The sequence below is a fragment of the Passer montanus genome, unplaced genomic scaffold, assembly GCF_014805655.1.
Source record: "Passer montanus isolate IOZ18808 unplaced genomic scaffold, ASM1480565v1 scaffold17, whole genome shotgun sequence".
NCBI lineage: Eukaryota > Metazoa > Chordata > Aves > Passeriformes > Passeridae > Passer > Passer montanus.
This window is the reverse complement of record NW_024364270.1, coordinates 1,232,566-1,251,185: the sequence shown is the minus strand read 5'-3', so window position 1 is coordinate 1,251,185 and position 18,620 is coordinate 1,232,566. Positions and strand designations below refer to the sequence as shown.

The 18,620-nt window shown below is 37.2% G+C and overlaps 1 protein-coding gene across 10 annotated transcripts in view; it reads left to right on the top strand.

Moving 5' to 3' along the window:
• The window catches only part of GRIP1 (glutamate receptor interacting protein 1), a 211,495-nt gene that overhangs the window by 113,043 nt on the left and 79,832 nt on the right, over positions 1-18,620 (top strand). The gene's annotated exons all lie outside the window — the stretch shown is intronic.

Sequence of the window (18,620 nt, the reverse complement as noted above, 5' to 3'; positions counted from 1 at the left end):
CAGCAAGGCTCAGAAGTCTAACAGAGAAACACTCTGCCAGAGTTCTTGTCTTCATGTGATTTTCTGCCACATGCAGAAATACTTGTCCATCCTTGTCTTTTGTGTCATTGCATCGCACAAAGCTGGACCATTAGATCAATGGTTAGTTAAAGTGATCTTTCCACCTGTGTCTCTTTTAATTACTTCAGACAAGTCTGATATACGTACAAGTTTGACATACATATTACGCAGCAATCTAAAGGGATTTTCACCTCAAGTAGTATTGTAGAGACCTTTCAATGAAAACAAATGAACACTGGCCAAGGGTGCACTCAGGTGGAATTACTGATGTTACCGTTCTCACCTCAAGCACAGTAACCTCTGACTCGAAGGAAAGATGCATTGTAATGGAAAGCAGAAGATGTGAGGTCATGTCACCCACCCTCTAATGGTTAATATTGCCTGTGCTAAGTGGCTTCATTATTGAACAAAGACACACAGCCCACAGAGAGTCTGTGGATGGAGGACGGAGCTCAGACCTTTGCCACTGCTAGGCTCAGATTTCATCCCAACAGCTGTAGTGAACAGCCAAAGGACATTTTGTACATGCTCTGTGTGCATGTTTCTATGCATGAGAGAGAGCAAGCTGCCTTATTTAGTATTGCTTATAATGAACATTTGTGTTCATTCTTGAAAACACCATAGGGATTTAAAAATCATTATTTTTATGGTAGAATCATAAAGATCATAACCATTGTGAAAAGACACAAGTACAGCATCCAGTGTGCAGTTATTCGTCTAAGAAAGTATTTAATTATACAAACATCAACCAGGTCTTTTTTATACAAGTCAATACAAATTGATATTCATTGTTCTTCAGAGTGAATGAAGACCTCCATATGGTGCTTTTCAGGTAATGCTGTAGCTCATAGGTCAGTAATATTTATGGCCTTGAAAGTATTCACCTTTTGAGGTTTTTGCTGTGATCTTAGTAGTTATCATTTATAGTGTCGTTACTGTATTTATAAAACATTTAAGCTAAGGTCTGAGAACAGGCTGAAGTTTGTGGTTTCACATGACATTTTGAGAAATCCTGATGATTTTCGCTTGTGTTCTTTAAAGAGAAAGTTTGATGAAAATGTACTGGTACAAATTTTCTTCAGAATATCTGATAGGATTAGGAATTTCAAGTGTAGAGTAATAGTTGTCTTGACTAATGACCATTTATTTTGATTTTTTTACAATTTTTATGCACATTTGGGAGTTTTTGAGAGCACTGTGTATAAACTTTTACTGTGTGCTTTGCATAAGTCACAATTAATTCTGGGAGATAATACAAGTGTTTGAGATGTGCTTTGCTGTATTTCAGGTGTTCTGAAAACAGCTGATCTATGCTTATGTATATTCTTCAGCTTTTAATATAGTGATGACATTTATCTGAATGCTTTGTTCTATCTCTAGACCTTAGGACCTCCAAAGAATAAATAAGATTGAGCTGGTTGGATATTTAAAAAAATTATATTTAAAATTCTTCATGCCTTAGCAAATTCTTATTGTAACACAATGTATATTGTGGGTTTAGATACACAAAAGGAGTTGCACAACTAAGCATTATTTTGAGAATTAACTTGAACATTTAGGAGTTGGCTGAAGTTTTTGAAAATAGTCTATAAACGTTTATATCACTTGACGCCATGTTTTGTATGTGAGATAGCACCTTGTGAATAGCTTCTATTCTCACTTGTGTGTGAGCATTTTATTCACATTATGGATTAGGCTTGGCAGAGGTACAGAAGCATCCCAGCTAGCCAGCTTTGTTTGGCCATAGGAGGTTCACTATTAACTAGTAGCGTTAATTAGTACAAGACCAGAAGCAGAACAGCTGCTTTTGCTTGGGAGCAGGATCACCCTTCTGACATTATGTAGGTCAGCTCCAAATAGCTTTTGAGTTGGAAGGTGTGGTGCAGTGAACCCAGTAAATTCTGCTGGACCTGGGTGGGAACATGTCAGCTGGAGTTACTGTCAGTAATCCTCACATGGAGATCTTATCCTGTATGGAAAGTATTCATTTCTATTCCCCCAGATGGTATGCCTGATAACACATCACATTTCTGAACTGCTAGTTTTTCAAGCTTGAAGCATGGAAGTACCTTTGACAGTACAGCTGTCTATTCCACTTGATGCTCTGTCATTCCTAAGACATGGACAGCAGATGTTCTATTCCCAAGGAATGCTCTGCCTATTGAATTAGGCAAGGGAAAACTTCTGGCTTTTAACTAGGTAAATGATTGTATGCAGAGTTTTGCACAGGTTTGAACAGTCTGTGAAAAAAAAAATACTAGAGAAAATACACAGAATGTGAGATGTAAATCTTCCGGCTTGGTAATGGGATCGTGGCATCTCCCTGTGTCTGGTGAAAGTTCCTTCTCATGACATTTGAATTCACTTTAAAGGATTTCACTGCTCCATCCTTTTGGCAGCTATCAAAAAGGCAAGCTTTTGTTGCTGCGAGGCCTGAAACTACTATACCAGCTGCAAACCTCTAGAGGTGGGCTTTATCCTTCCATGTGAAACTGTATTGAAAGAGCAGTATTGATGAGCACTGACTGACTGCACAGAGAAGTAATGTAATTCTGTAGAGGTTACATGGAGCTCAGGCTTGGTTTATTTTACAGGAAAAAATGTTGAAATAATCATTTTATAATTAAAGTCAAATGAGCACATACTGTGAGATCAGTGCACTGAGTTTAATTTCTTTCATCCCCAGAAGGAAGGAATGGATTAAGCATCTCCCTGGAGCAGAACCTGCTTATTTGAGATGCAGAATGCATAATTCATGTGGTGAGACTACATGTCATATTTACCATGTCTTCACATGGTGCAAAATCAACAAGCAACAGATCCTTTCAAAGGGATTTACAGAATTGCTGAAATAATAGTTAATTCAAATTATATGCGTTAATATAATGCAGTTTGAAACATGGACTTTATTCTGCATATGTGTAGGTGTTTAGTTACAGTTATATATACATGATTGTTTGAAACGTTACGTAGCTTCCCAGTCAGAATTTCTTAACTTAAAAGTAAGACTTGAGGTAATGCTAGCATGAGAAGCAGCTTGCAGTCAGAAGCAGACAGATTTTCCCCTCTAAATATTTAAATTTAGACTGTCAAGCAGAATATAATGAACCCTTATTGCTGCCGTGTCCTTAAGGAAGCCAAGGGAGCGAGTATGTTGTGCTCAGGTTCCAAGCTCCACTGGAGAAACTGCCAGGACTAGTGTTAAGGCACATCAATGAAAACAATGTGTTTCAGCAGTCATGGGTTAGACCCTTCCCTCACAATCATAGATGCAGTTAAAAACAACTGTAATTTAAAATTAAGGTATTGGATAGGCAGCCTCTTGAATCCCTAGGTTTAGATGGCCATAGTTCCCTTGAGTTCTGGGCTGAGGTTTCCTGGTTTGCCAAGGTTCCAGGCAGTGCCCAACCAAGGGAAGTGTTGGCTCAGTAGCAGGTGAGCCAAAAGTGTCGTTCCTGGGATTGCTTATTCCTGCAGGAGCTTTAAAAAGCACATCAGCTATTCCTGTGGCACTGATACAATGTCAAGAGCTGATGGCACTGTTAAAGAGGCACTTTGAAGTCAAGGAGACCTTAACATTTACTTCAAGATAAGCATGTCCCTGTGCTGTCCTGAATATGGACAGGCTGAAGAGCTGTTCCCATGATTTCCAGACTAAAACCAATGCCCTCTTATCTGTTTTAACAGCTTAGGTAAATCAGTCAACAGTAATGATGTGCAGACTGTTCATTTTATGCATCTATTTCTTTGTTTTCACTTACTGAAAACTGGGGGCATGGAGGGGAATGAAGTGACCTGTCACAAGAATAAAAATTATTGCTTTGTGAAGTGAGAATAAGACACCATAAATTCAAGACTGATTATAATAATATAAGAAAGTATTTCATAGATTCTGCAAAAAAAGTTTCATTTTGCTTTTAGTCCATATTTTTATTGACTCTTAAAACTTACCATTACTCAAAAAAAAAAAAAAAAAAAAAAAAACCAAAAACTAAAAAACACCACAGTTTTTTTGAGGTAAAATGTTCCAGCTTCTCAGTGTTTCATTTTTGTTTTGATTTTTGGGAAAAGTGAATCTGTGCTCAATCTAGTTGGTGTTACATTTTTTAAAAATTAAAAATCCATACTTCTTCCTTCTTCTGTCTACTGACCTAGACATGTGCACTGTCTCAGACTTCTGTCTCGTTGTGTGAAGTAGTCAAGGGCTCAGAAGAGCTATAGTGTGAACTATACACTGGGAGAGCTATTTGAATCATCTGTGAATTGAGAGATTTTGTTTGGCTTAGGACGATTGCAGTTGTGAGCTGTGTCTTTCCTAAGTAAATTCTTGTTCAGAAAACGGGCACCAAATAACAGAGTAGAGGAAATATTTCCTCAAAGAGAGGAGTTTTCCTGTTGTCTGAGGCAGGAGAATAACACAGCTGCCTGTCTTCTGCCCTGCTCAACACACCTAGCAGAACACCCTTGAAGTCTGGTCCTCACCATGGTGTCCAAGCCACTGTTGTTTCACCTCCCGTGTAACCCTTGTGCTCCAGCTCTGCCTGCCTCTGGGACCTGCAGGAACCTTCCCAAGTCTCATTCCAGCCACCTTCTACTCCACAGTGATAACGAATCTGCTGAACAGGCAAATTATCTGCATTTATGGGGTGAGTGCATGCAAACCTTTGCAGAGGCAAGCAGGAAAAGACCAAACCTAGATGTTTAAATCATTCTTTTGAGGTTTTCTCCAATAACAGGAGCCTCTTTTCCTCTCTAATCAGTTTTTTTATTATTATTATCTGTCAGGTGCAAGTTTTGTACATGGCTGCAGGGAGGTACTAACAGGTCAGTTATTAAAATAGGTCACTGTGCTCTGAAGGAAAACTGTGAAGACTTTAAAGTCTGAAATTAAAGCAACTAGATCTTTCAGTTCCTTTGTACATGTGTAAATACTGCACTTTCTTTCCACACTACCTGATTCTTTGAAGCATGCTGTAATACAGGATTCTTATTTCAGCACAGTGTTTGATGTCAAAAGCAAGGGTAGCCATCCAACTGGAGGGAAAATAGAGTGAATGTACAGCCCTGAGCACATCCTCTGCAGTGGCACAAGAACTGGAATTGCAGTCAGTAGATGGTTTGCAGCCTTGTTTGGGGGGAGCTTGGTAACAGGATTTTAACGCAAAAATAAAATGTTAAACAAACATAATTTTAGGGTAGGCTGAATTTTGAACTGCTTAGCTAGAAGGGATCACATGCAAATCAAAGAAGCTTAAAATGCCTTGAAAAGATAATATTTACAGAGCTGATACTAAAAAAGTAATTGCTGTGTGATGTAGTGTCCTCAGTAATTGCTTAGGACACAAAATATTCCTAAGAGAAGCTATGAAATACTAAGTTATTGTAATAAAACCAATAATTAACATCCTGGGAATTTTCAGGCTCTGAAATATTTAAATACACAATGTAAATGTCATTAGAAAGCAGTAAGGCAGATTTCATCCAGTCCATGGCTCTGAACACAGAGGAGCTGTTTACAAAAATACAGAGGTATGCCTTTTTTTCCCCTCCCTGGCCCACAGCCTGCTGTGCAGCAAATGCTCATATTCTGTCTCAAGCTGCATCAAATCTGGCTTTCCTGAGGGGTTTGTCTACTGCCCACAGCTGATGAACTCAAATGTAGGTCAAGTGGAAGCTGAAGAATTTTAAAGACCCTTCTTCTTTCTTCACTGTGATTCTTGGGCTTTTGTAACGTCTGGAAACGTCTGTTTAAATAAAAATAATATCAGAAAATTACTATCAGAAAGCAAGCAGAGGTTGTGAAGAAATAAGAAAGTAATGGAATTTATATATATCTGTATATGTGTATATATATGAAAACCCAAAAATTCCAGAATTCGGTTAAATTAAAGCCAGAACATGTGATCAAGTTACGATGTCACTGAGTTGCCAATATAGAATTGTATTAACTGAATTTAAGATCATGTGTGCTGTGCCTCAGTTTAAATGAGGAAAAGTTCTGTACTGCATAGATGGAGTGCATTAATTTTCTGTTGCAATATAATCTCATAAAAAAGTGAGAAATCTGGAAAGTAAGATGGAGAGATAAAAGGGTTTCTAAAAAAAAAAAATCCACATTGATTAAAAAAAAATTAGACTTCTGAAGTGATCCTGGGATCTAAGTTCCATTAAGTGACACTGCTCAGGAGGGAGATGGCTCCCAGGTTATTCCTGTAGCTCAGCTCTTAACATCTGCGCCAGGGACTGACAGATGTGACAGACGGATGATGCGTCCCTGGGGGTATGTGTTTACCTGTGTGCAAACACTGCTCCTGAGCCAGTTTTGTTTTCCGTCGTCATTAATATGGCATTGGCAAGACGGGGAGTGTTCAAAAGGATCTGTTCCCATGCCTCAGTTAACTTGGTCCAATTCCTCCAGGCTCCTCTGCTGAGTAAAACTGCTGAAGATTTAAACAATCCCGTTATTTTTTGTCAGAGTGCTCCTAACATCGGCAGACCCCCTTGCATCATTTGCTACAGTGCAGCCACCTTCTCAAGCAATGTTGCCTGACTTGTACAGTCTTCAGTCATTTTTTTCATCCTTCTCAAAAGAAACCTGCCTTGCCTTTAACTTCAGCTTCCCTCAGATTTTAGAAGCACTCTGATGTCACAGATGCAGCACTGTGACATTACCTAATCCTTCATCCCCATCAAAATGTGAAATAGTCTTCATTGGCTAAGTGGTTTTGCAGAGTAAGAGCATGATTTGCCTGAGAAAACCTGTCAAAAACATCCCCAGCTTTTTTCATAGTTCTCATGGTAAGAAAAAAGAATTCATTGCAGAAGTAAGACTTGAAAATAAAACATGTATCAGTAAAAGCCTGGTTAAGAAATTCAAATATGTGTCTACGAAAGCACTTTTTTCCCTCAATTTGCATTTTTCTCATAGACACTTACTTTTAGTATGTACTTTTAAAAATCAGCACAAAATGCCACTGAAGAGATTTTAAGCATTTAGAAATCCATTAGCTGTAACCTCTGCAGTCACAGTTATTATGGTAACGATCTTGGGTGATTTCCGAGCAGAAGCAAACGTTCTGACCTGTGAAATGCAGATCACAGGCTAGTAAGCTTTTCTGCACTTGAGGTGTTTATTGTATCTGCAAAGTCATTTGCTGATTTTCATGTTTGATGAGAGGCTCCAGTTGCTGTATCATTTACAGGCTTCCCTGTGTGTTTGTTTAACCTGCTGGAGGTTTACCAAATGGTCTGTGAAGCAGCTGCAGAGCTATATGTCTTTTCCTTCCCACTGACATTGAAAATTTCTGAATTTGCTTTCACATGTTTATTACTGAAGATTTCTTTCTTGTCCTTCCTTCTTTTCATCAAAATAACTTTGTTGGAAGGATTTCATATGTCATTCATGTTTCATACACAGATAAACACAAAATAAATTTGTCTCTTGTAGAAAATTAACAGAGGTCACTGAGTTCTTACCTAATTGAGATTGCTGATGATTTATTTATACATATTCTTTACAGGTCTGCTACATGCTGGTGTTTTTCAATACTGAAAAGGATTAGAATAGAGAACAGTCTCATTTGGCTCCTTTTACAATGAAGGAGAAAATGTATTAAGGGCAGTACTGTACACAAGGAACATGCACTTTTTCAAATACCCAACTGATTCAAGGTCTGAAAATTTACCTGACTTGAAATGATTTTTGCTATTCACACAGCCAGGAGCAGCAGTTTTACTGCTGATGGTACCAAACACCTTCATTCATGCACATTTGGATTTAATTTCATGCAGTTTTGCCAACCTTCAGCCTTTTAAATAAAATGTATTAATTTATTGCAGCTGCATTTTTTTCCCAGAAAAATAATTTTAGCTATATGTAGTATAGGATGATATACCATATATCATCTATAACATCATAAAAAAACTGTCTCAGCAGTTTAGCTGTTGCGTACACATTTTGGGGCAGGGATGGGCAGTTCTGAGCAAATTGTTACGTACTCAGCAAATGTGCTTGCAGTGTGTACGTGTGCATGTACTCCTCTGGCCATTTGCTAATTTGAAGCACGAGTCCCTGGCATTGCCTTCCAGTTGTGGTGATGCCACAGGATTTTTCAGTGGAGCTTGGAACCTGAAAATAGGCTGGGAAGCATCAGTGCATCTCCTGAGGTTGGGGATCCCGTCTTCCAGGACAGTTGTTTTCCTGCACGATTCTGGCATGCTCTGTAAGCTCCACAAAGGGAAATTGCCCTTATGATGGTTGGTTTTGTTCTTTTTTATCAGTGTTGGTAATGTCTGTTGAAAAATTTATTCTTCTTTAAAGGTTTCAGTTAGAAGAGGAAGCATGGTGTAGTGGACATGTGAGGAGAAGGAAACAAGGGGAAAAAGAATGATGGTAAAGACTAGGTTTGAAATAGGAGCATGGAGACAGTCTCTGAAAGAGACACAGGACTAGACAGGAGCATGGAAAGAGGGAGGAACACCATATGCTCTTAAAAGGTGTTGGAAGGAGTGCCAAGCAGAGGGAGATTTGTAACCCTGGGATTGTGCAACTGATTGTGACCCCTTACTGGCTGAACGTAAAACTTGCCAATCCAAACAGCACTGCTGTCTACAAGAAGTTGTAAAAGTTTGTGAAACCAGACTGACTGTCCCTTCTGGAATACCACAACCTATTACAGCTACTAGAAGTTCTTCTAGGTAACTGAGAAGCTAAAATTGAGTATTGACCTCTTGAAAAATGACTGCATTTTCACGGGATGGCACAGCTGGGCGTTCTTGGGGCAAGAAAAGGGAGTATCTTCAGAAAAATTGATAGTACATGAGAAGAAGATTCACAAGGAATGCTCACTCTGTTCAGAAGTAAGGAAATGTATTAAAAAATGTTCATACAATATGTTTTTCTCTGAGTGGAAATCTATTTAAACATTCTTCTCTATACTGCTTTCAGTCCAGAATTTGAGGAAGAATGTGTATTCAACAGCAAAAATTATTTCTGCATCATTATTGAGGTATTCATGGATCCCGTATCTCTAGAGAGGAGGAGCAAGCAATAAATCTGTGTATACAGACTGTGTCAGTGCATTCAGAAGAGACGGAATAAGTTAATTGCCAAGAGCTTCATATGTAAATATTTAAAAGACTGAGAAGCATTGTACTCTCTAACGTGACACTACTAGGTGTCACAGAACTGTGGCAGGACCAGACTGGGCAAAGTAGGCTGGCTCTCATGCTGTCTCTAAACCTCATTTTCTTGCTTTCCAAGATGGAGCAGGATTAGATGGGGTGTTAATCTGACTCAGGAGAGCATTGCTTTCTTTCAAAAGTCTTGTGTTGCATGAATCTGTAGACAGAAGCATATGACTAGCAAACAAAATCCAGGCTTGTTCCTTTAAGTTCTGGGAAGTTTACTCATCTGAGAAGTTTGGGATAATTTTTTTATCGTTTGCCTGCTTGAGTCTTTTTGCACTTAATAATTTCTTTCTATCTTACAGTTATAGATAATTAACTTGATGTTTTTAATGTTCCTAATATAATTTCTAATACCTCTTTAAAGGACTTAATGCATGATTTCCATCTGTTCAGGGTTTTTTTAATATTTCTTTCCATTTCTTCAGTGATTATCATTTCAGGGCATGAAAATAGCAAGGAAATAATATACCATCCAGAAAGATAACACCAAAATATGCTACCCTGATCTGGATAGTAGTTTTGCCTCTTCTTTTCAACTGTATCAGTGGATCAAAGCTGCTCATTCTCACTCTACAGCCTGATTTATACACAAAAATCTTAAATTATTTTTTGTTGCTATAAAATTCTATGTCCATTTTGCCGGTATGAAATGGGTTAAAGTATTTGGTATGGAGGGTGGAGAAAAGGTTTCTTTGCTTGTTTGCCTTATAGCATTTTCATGCTTTCCATTCATTTCTTAAATCAAAAGAGGAAAAGAGCTTCTTGTGCTAGTGCGACTTCCACATTATATCTGTGGTACACGGGGCAGACAGAGATGTAATGGCATGCTTCATAGTGTAGAATAAAAGAAATTTGGTTTGTGCAGCATCTGGAAGACAAGAAGTTTATTATGCCATCAGTGCAAACTAGCTTTTGTTTCCTTGCTATTTAAAAATGCAGTGGTAAGAACACGGTCTTGTCTGATTTGGGTTTCAATGTATTTATTGTGAATTTCTGAGGCCAAAAGAGGTATTTTTTTCTGTCCTAACTAAACTTACAGCTTCCTGGAATTTATTTGTATCTCAACTTGTATTTGAATTAAATTTTAGAAGGACATTCAATCTATTTATGGGTGCCAGTGATGCAAAACCCATCACAACCTTTTGTTGTTAGACTCACTGCATTTATTTTTAGTTTGAGCATGCACAGGTTCAGCTTCACCTCATTTGTAAGAAAGAGTTGTTTTCATCAAAATTCATCTCATCCTTTATAGACACTTCACTTTGAAATCACCATTTAATCTTCCCTTTGTTAAAATAATCAAGTTGTGCTTCAGGGGTCTTTCCTCCCAGGCATTTGCCTTTAACTATTGTGAAAACTCTTTCATTACTTTCCTGTCCTCTCTTTTATTACTAATAATCTTGGAGAATTGTGTCAAAAGAAAAATAAAAAGCATCTGAGTGGCAGTCACTACTCCACTGACACAAAAAGGTGTACTAAGTACTGCTGTGTTAAACTGTCTTCTGTATATATTCATGGTTTGTATTAATTATTCTGGCCAGTGAGAGGTTTGATCACCTGGGAGGGTTTCCAAGTAACTTTTTGGCAACTTTAATTTTGTAATTAATTTACTGGGCACCTGTTGGGGTTTTTTATATATAGGTGCACACATCCATTCACATCTTTTGCATTGGTAGAGTAAGGTACTTTTTTAAGTTTATAGGTGATATACAGGCTAGGAGCATGCAGATAGTATTTTTTATTTATTTATTGTCCTTGTCCAAATTGCAGATATTGGTCTCACTTTATGTCGGTGTAGTTTGGGGAATCCACTGATGTTATGTGAATAAACACATAAAGAAGGCTCTTCAGTAAAGTCTCCCTTATTACCAACCTGAAAAGAGCACAAGAAAGCAAAACAAGGAATATTTTAATAGGGGAAAATAGAGACAAGGCCAAAGACAGGAGATTTCATTGCTCTTATTCACAGAAAACATTGGTAGAAGGGCACTGTGAGTATCAATCCGAGCAGGAACAAATGTCAGTCTTCAATGCTAATTGATTTTATTGGTGAAGCAAAACGAGCCCAGCTTAATAGTTAACTGTGAGATAAGATTCTGCCAAGACCTTCTTCCTATATTATATGACACTGTGACCCTGAGTACTTGTTGGGTAAATGATATAGAAAATGAGCATTGACCTTTGAGATACTAAAGACATAATGTCATAGACAAATGAGATGTGTTAGAGCTGAATTTTAGATATCACTCCCAAATGATGAGTGAGCATACCTAATAACACAATGTGACTCTTTAACTCTTGAACCCCAAAATATTGCTTCTATAGAGGAAAGTGAGAAGTAAAAATTAAGAGAGGTTGTACAGGGAAATCATACCATTATGCCAAGACTTCAACAAAATGGACCAAATCTATAAAGAATAAAAATGCTATACAGTACAGGTAATATTTTCTAAATAACTTGTATTTAACATACTCACATGGGACTAAAAGCGTTCTCTTTCAAGCAGATTTCAGATTATTTTCTGGAATTGAAAGTTTAGCAAATATATTTGAAAGTCATTACAAAATTGTAGCTACAAACCCGGATACCTAATAAGGAACTTTTGCAATTTTATGATAACAATGGTATGTAACTGATGAGGTCATTAAAAGTCAAGGGCTTTTTCCTTAGCCACTAACAAAAGGTAATGGTGCAATAGAGAGCATAGTGGATGGGAACATCTGTCCAATCTCAAAGTTTGACTTACTTAATCACACACCACAGAAAATAGGAAAGCTGTTTAAGTCAGTCTTGTTTAAGTGCTAGCCAATGAGGATGATAGCTGGATATGATTATAATGTATGGTAAGATGTGCTTTTCGTGGCGTGGTTAAGGGTATTGGGGAAATTGGAGTCTTTTTGACAAGTTGCAAATACATTTTATAGTCCCAGTTCCCTCTGTGTATAAAATTGGAGTAGAGACTAGAACATTTTATTTGCTACTCCACTGCAAATTTTAATATATCTACTACCCTATAAAATTATCATTGACCAGTAGTCAAAACATGGGAATCAGAAGATGTCAGGGTATCATCTTTTTTCTAATGCATATATACTTAAAATTAAGCATTATAAATTCAAATCCATACCAAACAATCTTATGAGATTGTAGCAGCTAACATTAAGCTGATTATCTCTATCTCCATCATAAGCTCTGGGTCTTCACTAAGGAAAATATTATGAGTGTACCAACCTGTTGCAACTTTTGGTAAATCAAGAAGGGAAAGAAAAACTGGAGCAAAGACTCTCTTACAGACATTTTGTAAGACCACAGGGAGCAGAAGTTTGTTTATTTCAAAAACACCACATATTGATTTATGTGGAGAGGAAAATAATTTCAGAATGCACTTGTTTGTGTAACTTAGCAAAGTTTTATATCAGCCTGGAACCATATGAAATATAAAAATTCCCGTAACTTTTTGTCTAGGTCTGATTAGCAAATTTTACTCTCAACGATTGTGGAAGATCTCTGTGCTGAAGCCTCTGTATTGAGAAAGGTCTGCTAAGTTCTTTCAGGGATTTTTGTAAATTTAAAATAATTTAGAATTTAAATATTTTCTTTTAAAATGCTGCTAGTATATCCTTTTAAAGTAGAGGAGAAAAAAAAACTGAGTCAAACACATCTTGTGAATTGTTTGCATGGAGTCAGCAACCTGAAGAAGTGATCTCATGCTTCAGTTTTCTTCTGTTTAAGCACAGCCTTTATTTAAGAGTCAGCTCTTTTTCACAGACAATCTTACTTTAAAAGAAGTATTTTCAACAAGTATGCTTTGAGTTGTGTTAGCAGTTTCCTCATTTGCATCCTTGTTGAGATTCTGTACATGGCACTGTGCTTGGAATGAAAGATGTCATTAAAGCCTCCAGGCAGTACTATTTAGCTGAATCTTTATCTATTTGAAGATTTTAGCTATTTCTTCAATCCATATAAATATTTTCCTGTCTGTTTTAACCTCTTGGTCACTGAAAGAAGAGAAGGACATTGCAATAGATGCAACAGACAAGATGTGTTTTTGAAGTAGAAGGTGAACTAGAATATACAGTTAGCAGGTCTTAATGTTTTTGGAGAGGAAGGTAAGTGTAATCTTTGTTCCTTTTCACCCAAAGTTTCTGGAGAATAAGAGTAAATGTTGAAAGAAAAGCCAAAAAACTTTCTTGTGAAACTTACGTCATGTTTTGAAGTTTGACAGAGGAAAGTCTTTTTCCTACATACAATAATGAGGCTGCTCTGGGATAGTATAAGCCTCTTATGTTGATGTCACATTTAGATTTTTACAAAAACCTGCAAACACCTTCTTGAAGTGACCTGAAGAATGTGAAATGTTCCTCTTGTCTCACAGGCTAGTGTGTTCAATATCACTATGTGCTAATATGATGCCATCTCAGCTTCTGTGCTAATTTAATGTGATATGGTGACAATTTAGATAAAAAAAAGAAATCACATAGGCAGATTCTTGCAGCTGGGTATTTTACTGTTTCGCTGCAGTGATTTGTTCAGCAAGCTTGACTATCTAATAAGCTAGTTCATGCAAATGAAGGCATCTGTCTTCATCCCTCTTTGCCATTAGTTCATTATGCATACATTAAACTTCAGGGAATAAGCACAGAGATTGATTAGATTGTTCCAGAACACAGATTAGCAGCCCAGAAATGCCTGAATTATTCCTTTTTTTTTTCCCCATTTCCCCACCCCATGTTGGCACACTTACTTTACAGGAATAGTAAATTCTTGTGGATTTTAAATGCTTATTGACATCTAAAGTCATAACTATTTCTGTGATTTAGTAAATTTTAATATAAGCCAGTAACTTATTTTGCAGTTCTTTAACACTCCTTTTCCATTGGCTTTAACTGCATTTTTTTCTTCATCTTGAATATTGAGTAAGTTAGTAATCTTCTTGACACAGGCACTTATTTTTTCCTTATAAAAACATAGTAAAAAAAACAGTGCATCCTGTTTGTCAGGTTGCATATTAAATTGCCACCTGAGCCATCCTTGTAACTTTAGATTGAAGTATGCAAAAAGAACGAGTCATTGACAGATCACTTTTTAAACCATTTGTAGCAATGCATTCATCCAACCTGATTTTGAGCTACCATCTTCCAGAGGTCAGCATTTCTGGGCTGGGGTTTTCCACAAAGGTGAAGAGTAAGCAAACCGTAAAGATATCAGCGGTCACTGAGCACAAAGGACAAAAGGTAAAATGTGTGAGAAGCATTCACTCTCATTTCCCATATTTCTCATTTTTCTCATCCATATCTCATTTTCTCAAGGATAGCCTGATCTTCTACACAGAGACTTTGATAAACCCTGTTGTTCGCTGTCAGCTGAGAATATTACCAAGTAGAAAGACAGGGTGTGCATGTCATTCAGGTGTATTTGTTCTACAGTCATTTATGTATATGACCCCTAAAAACTTAAATATCTGTTCCTTAATCTATGTACTGGAAAAAGTTATGCAGTCCCATTCCTCCAAATTTCAAATATTTGAAAATTCACTACCCACTATTTGAATACATGAATAATAGTTTTTCTAAAAAGGAGGGACACCATCACTATATCCTTTTCTTATCCTTATTACTTTGGTTTTGCCATGACACTAATGATCTAGCTCCATGTCATAAAAAGGAAAACCATTGTCTTGTGTTAACTAAAATGTTACGTTATATAGCAACTGTAGATCATAAGAGACAATGCAAGGTATTTCAGGAAAAGTAAATGACAGCTCAAATGGAGAAATGTGATTTAATGATGCTACTGCTAAAATTTACCTAGTATCGACAGGATGTTAAAACATTGTGGCAAACCATGTCTTAAATAGCAAAAACCTAAGCAGTTCAGACAGTTCTTAATCTTAAAGAGAAAAAATATTAAGATGTTATTTGATTGGCGATCACAGTTCTGCATCGAAGGGATATCCTGAATGTAATAATGGTGCTAAAATGAGATCTTTGTCTTGAAGGTTTGTCTACTCCCAAATCAGATAGACATTATCTACACATGTAGCAGAGTTTTCATCACTTTTCAAGCTTTCAAAGCCACACTGGATATCTTTATAAGAGGTAATCTATAGGTGGAGAACCACCATATCAAGTTTCTCTCCTTGTCTCACTCAGGTGATGAGGGTGAGAATTGTTTTCAGTGGTTCTTTCCTGCTTTGAAATGCACAAATGCAGTCAGTCCTGTAATCAATCCTGCCTGATCCATTTTGGTAACTGTAGAAAGCGGAGAAACTGCAGCAGTTAGGCTGTGTTTTTGTGAGTAGTGACACATCACTGTAAAGAAGCACAAATTATCAAGAGTTTTCTTGGTGTTAATTTCTCATTAAAAAGAAATTAAGAGGAATTTGGAGGAATTCATCAGAATATGGGAAGAAGTTTTATAAATCTAAATTAGTGTCTAAGTTCTGTGCTGTTCTGCACAGTAGGGTTTCTACTAGCGAAGGAGGGTTAATGAAGCCTTTATCCATTTCAGACAGAAATGTAGAAAAGACTAATATCATGGGGCTCTATCCTTTCTTCATCACTATTGTCAACAGAGACAAGCAGAGGAGATCATGGTTGTACTGCATGCACAAGCCATTCTTGAGTTTAAGGTTTTGTTGCTTATTGCATGATCAAAATTTTCAAAAGGAGATGCTTCTTTCATGTGGGAGATACAAATTTGAGATAGCTATGGGCATAACCTTCAGCTCAAAAGTAGCTTCTACTACCCATTCTACACCCAAGCTAACAATGATATGGTGTGGAAGCATGGAAGTTTGAGCTCTAGAAAGCTCTGCATTATCTGCTGAAGAGGTGAAGGTTGAGACCATCAAGTGCTTCATCACTGTGCTCATTTTTACCTTCCCGTGTCTTTGCTTCATAAAGCTCCACCTTGACAGTTTACTGAGCTGCTCTTGATCCAACAGATGTTCAGAAATTTGTCTGCCATCATAGATAATGAGGAAGCAAAAAAATGCTTGAACTTGCTGAAACATAGCAAGTGCCTCAAGGTGGAACTAGTCCTCATCTGAAGATAAGGAAGTTGATGACTGTAGATTTTCAAGCGATCAATGGATAGTGTAGATACATGTAGGTTTTCTCTGAAGGAGAACCCTTGATGAAAACACTAGAACTTCCCAGCTAGCTTAAGAAATAAATGTGCTTTCACTAGACTACATCATTGAGCAAATTGTAGTTTGAGCTGCATTTTTATTCCAACCCTATGACAAGGTGGCATGTTAGGGATAATTTTTTTATTTTTTTTTAGATAATAATACAATAAAAGATTTTGTTGTTTTGATTTAACTAAATGTGGGTAGTCTTACAGTAATAAAGAATTAAAGCATTCATATTTACTGAAGCTAAATGTTTTAATGTTTTATAATTTTTTTTTTAATAGGTTTTCCTCTAGTTGAATTTCTCTGCTCAGGGATTATAAATAGGGAATGATTGTGTTTAGCCTGATTTTTTCAATCCTTGATGTAAAAAAAAAAAAAAAAAGTACAGAGAAAAGAATTCAGAATTGTTCACTGACAAGGATTCCTAATAGACTCACCTGTTAGTAGAATTACATGCAATCATCTTTATTAAGAAAACTCACATTGATCTCTTTGCACAATATTTGTCAAATTAATGTCATGAATGATTTTAGGCTGATAGTACTTGGAATATTTGGGAGGATTTGGAGTATCAACATGTGTTCTCATCTTGTTTTCTGGCACTATTGTGCAATTCAGCGGTGAATACAAGGTTAAATAAAAAAACAAAACAAAAAAAACCACGTGCTTGAAAATGCTCTTAGTGTGGAAATTTTGCAAGCAGGACTATCTAGAGGACCAAAAAACCTGTTGTTTCCTCACCAGCACTTGTCTGGCTTGAAAAAGTATCTAGACATGTGGCCATCCATCTCTTGTTTTAGTCTGCATATCTGCCACAGTTAGCCTGGAGAAACCTCTCTGCTTCTTACACAGCTGCTGCCATGGACCGCTTTTTCCTCTGAGTTAAAAGTAGCTTTTTTTTGCATCCTCATATGAAGCCCTACTTTGTAATTTGACTTCACAGAGATCATTCTTGTCTGTTCTGTGTGAAGCTTCTTTAATGTGAAAACTTATTTTATACCATGCCACACTTATTTTCATTTTCTGGTGAATGTTGTCTACCACTCCTGTCTTCAAGGAGTGGATTCAGGTGCAAGCAGGATGTTGTGCTTTGAGCATGTGCCATTGGTAGCACGGCTGTGCTGCTGCTGGAGAAGCACTGTGGCTGCACTGTAGGCTGTGGGATGCAAATGTTAAGCCCTGGGAAGGTAATAATGGTTTACTTCAGTCATTGTTCACTTCTGAAATGTAATTAGTGAAGTTGTTGTAGTGTGCATTGATAACAGTGTCTTATATCTTTCTTTCAATACTCTTCTGTTAAGAAATTGGTGACATTCTTTCATTAAGAATTAGGAGCCCTTTTTTTTTGTCTGCAGCTGGCTTTCTGCTGGTTATTTGATTTTCAGGCTTGAGATATTAGTATTAAATTCTTATATTTTAGTTAGAAACAGAATTTAAAATATAATGCTTACATTTGTGGTTAAATTGAAGACCTCCTTTGTTGAATGCCTCATTCATTTAGAGAGGGATTTAGAGAGTGTTGGCTGCCAAGGATTCTGTGAATGTGAATATGAAAAATGTACCCAAAACCAAATAACACAAGAGCTAAGCTCATTTTAGATAGGCAACCAATGAACCCAGGTGTGAACTGTGCTACTGTGTCCTGCAGGCCTGGTGTTTTCAGTGAATTATGTGATCGTGTCCTGTATATCACTGCTTGTGATGGATCATAAAATACCCTTATTTCATTTTCTGTGTCATGCCTAGGCTAGGCGGACTTTTTCTAGTCTATAAGCACTGGTGGAAGGTATTTGGATTTTAGGTAATGTTTTTTGGAATGGCAAAGTCATCTTGTAGATGCTCTTACAGCTGGAGAAAAAAAAAAAGATAAAATGGAGATCATCTAATGCCTTGTACACAACCAGAATGTGTCAGTAAAAAATGAATCTGTTTTAGACAGTTTTTTGCAAGTGTCTTAGCCTTGCCTATCTCCTTTGCTTTCACTGAAAATGGTACAACATTTCACCTGTATATTTATACAGATTAACCCGGCTGCTGACCCAAGGCAGCCTGCATTGGCAGAGTTTTAAATTTACAGTGTTGTTGATAACTACGGTGTGTTGTGCCTTACAGATGTGCTCTGCTGCACCCTGTACCAGTTTGTCTTCCACTGTGGGTTGCTTGCTTCTGAATTATGACTGGTTTGGGGATTGTCCCTCCACAGGCTGGAGGGGAGGCTACTGGGCAGGTTGT